The sequence below is a fragment of the Oncorhynchus tshawytscha genome, linkage group LG03, assembly GCF_018296145.1.
Source record: "Oncorhynchus tshawytscha isolate Ot180627B linkage group LG03, Otsh_v2.0, whole genome shotgun sequence".
Lineage (NCBI taxonomy): Eukaryota > Metazoa > Chordata > Actinopteri > Salmoniformes > Salmonidae > Oncorhynchus > Oncorhynchus tshawytscha.
In genome coordinates this window covers 51,821,682-51,827,697 of record NC_056431.1, presented here as the reverse complement: position 1 = coordinate 51,827,697, position 6,016 = coordinate 51,821,682, and positions in this window count along the sequence as shown.

The window sequence follows — 6,016 nt, the reverse complement described above, 5'->3', positions numbered from 1 at the left end:
AGTCTTGTCTCATTTCTACAACACCCGTACGGACTTGGGAGAGGCGAAGGTCGAGAGCCGTGTGTCCTCCGAAACACAACCCAACCAATGTCGCACTGCTTGTTGACACAATGCCCACTTAATCTGGAAGCCAGGCGACCGTGTCAATGTGCACTGTGTCAGTGTGCACTGCGCCCGGCCCGCAACAGGAGTTGCTGGTGCGCGATGGGACAAGGACATCCCTGCCGGCAAAAACCCTCCCCTTACCCGGACGATGTTTGGCCAATTGTGCGCCACCCCATGTGTCTCCCGGTCGTGGCTGGCTGCAACAGAGCATGGACTCCCAACTCATAGGAATTCCCACCCAGTTGACTGCCTTTGAGGGCTTCCACCATTTTAAAGTAATGTCCATGCTAAAGCGTATAATATTTGCCAACGCGTATATCCATGATGAGTCCTCTATCTATTTATCTCTGACACAGGCACAACTCAAAGTAGCCCGAAATGCCATGTGCATCCACTTATATCAGTGCATTCGTAACAACCTAAGCATCAAGATACGTATATGTAATCAAATAAGCATCAATTAGCAATTAATTTTTTTTGATGACCAAATTAGACACTCTGATTGGCCTCCATACAAACATTCCTTACTTTGTATGCTTATTTTCATGGACAGATTTTGGGCAGCGTATAACTCCGCTTCATCTCTGTTAGTATTCACACCGTGTAAGTCTTCCTGTCACCAAGCACTTGTTAATGGACAAGTCACTAAGTGTACTACTTTACCTCACTTAACTTTCCCATGCCTTAATAAGTGACCCACAAATGTGTAACGTCAGGACCACAACACAGCGAGACCACAGTAAGACCCTGTTGTTGACAGTGTGTTGTCATTATATTTACATTTATTTCTGTAGATAGGTTTAGTTTAATTTAACAACTGTCTTACTCCAGGTGAGGCTGTGTTATTTGTTGCTAATTAACACAGTTTAATTTGTATGTTTTTTTTTAAGTTATATGATTTTAAAATGTATTTTATGTTATATGACAATGCACATATTATAGATGTATAATTACCTACAAAGTTATGCTGTTGATTCAGTATTGAAGATGTTCTAAATGAATGTAACACAATAAAATAGCCTTTTTAGCCACTTTTGTGATGTATTGGTGTACTTTTCACAGAGATTCCTTTTGAGGACATTCTCTAGTATTACAATGATTGATAAGACAGCTTGGACTTTGCCGGATGAAAGCTGGCTTATGTCCCAAATGGCACCCTATCCCCTAGTGCACTGATATTGACCAGGGCCCATAGTGGATAGGGTGCCATTTGGGACGCAGACCTTTAGCCTCAACACTACTAGAGATGCTACTGTGGAATAACAGCTTGTACTGCTGGGAATCTTTATTTATGAGGTTCCACAGTTCCACTATTTGTTTTACTACTTTACTCACATCTGTAACAGTATGACAGTACACTGTTGTTACACTGGCTTAAAGCTACTGTAATATAACGTGCCACAGAAAAGAGTTGTGACTAGAGAAGAGTACAGCCATGACCGGAAGTAACTTTTCATAGCAGGTTAGGAGAGCATTTTAGCTAACCCTAACCCTTTTCCTAACCTTCACCTAAGTATCCTAACCTGCCATGTTAATTATCCTAACCTGCTACGAAAAAGTAACTTCCGGTCGTAGCTGTACTCCCTTTAGTCAGAACCACAGAAAAAGTGAGATTTTCTCCACCAAGCATGGTGACTTCAAGCCGTGGATAGTAAGACTAGATAAGTCTTATGCATACTGAACAGTCTTTTATCACAAAATATATTCAGTATAAGTCCTGTCATTCATGTTTCCCTAGTATTCAATTCAAAAAACGTTTATGTCCTGAGAGGGAACTTCATGAGCGGTGATACATACAAGACACTTAACAACATAGCAAAATAGAACACAGAAACATTAACAGTATAACAGATTAGATTAGAAGCAATCTATGCAATCACAGGCTATATATACACATATAAAAAAAAATATATTAAAACGAGAAGCTGCTCTCTTAGAATTGTATGACAGATCTACAGTATATCTGTGTCCGGAGGGTAGGGGACTGTACTGGTAATGGAGTATGTGCATAATGTTCAAAGCTATTTGTTCCCCGTTGTTCCTTGTTTTTTTTAATAGATGTCACTAAGGGGTTTCTGGCTTTCTCCAATGACCTTCCCACTGTTTTTTATTACAGTGGGCTCTGTGATGACCCTCCCACTCTGTCTGCCAAATTCTATCTCTTTGGATGTCGGTGGGCGGAGCCGGGAGGGTCGTCAGTGAAATGGGATACACCTGGGCTCAGGTGTGTCCCAGGATAAATGCACCTCTTCCCCATTCATTGAGGAGACTGCATGCAGACACAGATTTTGGTTGTGGCATTTTTGTGGGTGTTTTTGGTTGTTTGCGTTGGTTTGCGTTGGCACTTTTCAACATCCCTCATTATCACATTTATACACGCAACCACTCACTTACACTACTGATTACTGATTACACACACCATTGTTAATTATATTTAGTTAACTTTAGTTAAATAAATATATTTTGTTATTCCCTATCTCCATGTTGTCTCGTTTGTTACGTGCTTTGAGCCGGTTTGTGAGAGCTTTAACTAGTGTTCCATAGAGCACCAAACCACCACACAATATTAAAATCTAGGATGGATTCTATGAAGCATTTATGAAATGCTCGGAGGATGGCTGGGTGTTCATTAAACTGCCTACATTTCTGTAAAAAGAACAGCCATTGTTGACATTTAGAGTGAATCTGTTCAGTGTTCCTTTTGAAGGAGAGCTTGTTGTGAATGTTGGTTCCTAGGTATTTATAGTCCTCCACTCACTCAATGATCTGGCTGTTAATCTCCCCTTCAAACAGCATAGCTTCAAGTGCATCCTCATCCCTAGATAACCAAGCCAAATGGTGCAGTTTCTGTCCTCATTCGAATATCATAAAGGAATAAAAGAAAGGTGTTGGCATGAAATTGCAATATAAAACAGGGGACCTTTACACTTTATGGCATTATTTGGAGTTAATTGTGACTAAAATGCACTTGACAAATCAGTGTTGTGGATTTAGAGGTCATTTGAAGTCACTGGATGATAAGGGTAATATCACTATCAGATCTATTTGCTTATTTTAGTTACCATAGATGCAGCGATTCAGTTGGCACAACATGTTTAGGAAATAACCAATGTTTGAAGCTGTTAACCCTTTTGGAAGTGGTTCCATATTGAACTTGCAGGTTCGATTTTCTTTTCACATCAGAGTTCTCTTTTTTCTCTCTCTCTCTCTCTCTCTCTCTCTCTCTAAATTCAGCATGCAGTTGGCATGCTGATTACAGGAATGTCCACCAGAGCTGCCAGAGAATTTAATGTTCATTACATAACAGCAAACAATACACACACAAAACGTTTCAAGAGAATAATAATGTTTAAAATATTGTTAGCGATTAAAAAATGTATAACATTTAAAATGTGACAGTTTTATTTTTTTCACCTTTATTTAACCAGGTAGGCCAGTTGAGAACAAGTTCTCATTTACAACTGTGACCTGGCCAAGATTTAGCAAATCAGTGTGACACACACAACCACACAGAGTTACACATGGAATAAACAAACGTACAGTCAATAACACAATAGAAAAAAATCCATATACAGATGAGGTAAGATTAGGGAAGTATGGCAATAAATAGGCTGTAGCGGCTATTAGTAACCTATTGCGACAATGTGCAACTAGTAGAATGAATGATTGATTGAAGGGAACTAAATAGGCAGATAAATGTTGGTTATATATATTTACATTGGTGTTTTTGACTCACTGGCTGACCTTTTCTTGTGGCAGCAAGTCACGAATCTTGCTTCTGGGATTGCACACAGAGGTATTTCCCCTAACAGATATGGGGTTTTGAATTTGTGTTCAAATTCTTTGTGGATTTGTGTAATTTGAGGGAAATATATGTCTCTTATATGGTCCTACATTTGGCAGGAAGTTAGAAAGTGCAGCTTGGTTTCCACCTCATTTTGTGGACAGTGGGTACATATCCTGTCTTCAAGCTCCTGAGTGGGGCAGCGGTCTAAGGCACTGCATCTCAGTGCTAGAGGCGTCACTACAGACACCCTGGTTCGAATCCGGTCTGTATCACAACCGGCCGTGATCCTAACTGTCCCTAGAATTTCTAAGCAAACAGCTGGAGGCAGGGCTTTCTCCTATAGAGCTCCATTTTTATGGAATGGTCTGCCTACCCATGTGAGAGACGCAAACTCGGTCTCAACCTTTAAGTCTTTACTGAAGACTCATCTCTTCAGTGGGTCATATGATTAAGTGTAGTCTGGCCCAGGAGTGTGAGGGTGAACGGAAAGGCTCTGGAGCAACGAACCGCCCTTGCTGTCTCTGCCTTGCCGGCTCCCCTCTTTCCACTGGGATTCTCTGCCTCTAACCTTATTACAGGGGCTGAGTCACTGGCATACTGGTGCTCTTTCATGCCGTCCCTAGGAGGGGTGCGTCACTTGAGTGGGTTGAGTCACTGATGTGATCTTCCTGTCTGGGTTGGCGCCCCCCTTGGGTTGTGCTGTGGCGGAGATCTTTGTGGGCTATACTCGGCCTTGTCTCAGGATGGTAAGTTGGTGGTTGAAGATATCCCTCTAGTGGTGTGCGGGTTGTGCTTTGGCAAAGTGAGTGGGGTTATATCCTTCCTGTTTGGCCCTTTCCGGGGGTATCATTGGATGGGGCCACAGTGTCTCCTGACCCCTCCTGTCTCAGCCTCCAGTATTTATGCTGTAGTAATTTATGTGTCTGGGGCTAGGGTCAGTTTGTTATATCTGGAGTACTTCTCCTGTCTTATTCGGTGTCCTGTGTGAATTTAAGTATGCTCTCTCTAATAATTGGGAGTCCCATAAGGCAGCACAAATGGTCCTGCGTTGCCCGGGTTTGGCCGGTGTCGGCCATCATTGTAAATAAGAATTTGTTCTTAACTGACTTGCCTAATTAAATAATGGTTCAATATTTTTTTTTAAGTACTCTTTCTCTCAGCACACACATTCAACAACCAATTAAAAAGTCACACTGTTATGTAGTCAGTGTCTCTACTGCCGCCTATGGTGCTCATGCATAGGGGATGGTCACTGGCACCAGGGTGGAACATCATAGCACATCAAAGGAGAATGTAAATGTGACATGCTGACCATTCATTTATTTACAATTGCAGACTATTGACATGGCAAATACAACCAAACAGCATGGTAGGGGTTTCATGGGGGAAATAGTTATATGCTAATAGTACTGTATATACTATTGAGTTATACAATCCACCATTTTGTTGCTGAGAATTGTCCTGCACTGCAAGGAATGCAGATGAGCTTTGCAATTTACATACATTCACTGAAAACCCACAGTAACATTAACGGTATTGCACGTTTCATGTAGCCTACTTTTGGCCAGCTAATAGCATAACCCCTGAACAAGCAACATTACATTGAAATCTTGTTTCTGCATGATTATTTTGCTGTAACAATATAGGTCAAATTGAGATCCTACAACTGTGTGTGTGTGGAAATCAGGAAATACTAGAGATGAACTACATAAAACATTTTCTGGTGTGAACAATTTGTTTTATTCCTTCACTACAACAATAGCACTCTCCATGAGAAAAAAAATGCATTATAACAAATGCATGAATGTCTCAGTTAAAAGTGCCAGAACATATGGAAGTTATCCAATTCAGAAGGTATTCAAAAAACGAGGAGGACCAGAGGCACTCTTCATATAATGAAAATGCCTTCATTTTTACAGTATGTTTAATGGAACAAATATGTAAAAACTAAAAAATGTTCTCTAAATTTTGTGTCAATCATTTTCTTATCAAAAGGTAGGCTTAGCCTACCCTATTTTGCGTGAGAAAACACTACTGTTAGTCTACTATCCACCAGTGGGACTCACAGGCTATGATCACTTCAGGCCAATTTCAACAGGCATTCCATGCTCAGGTTTGCGGGTT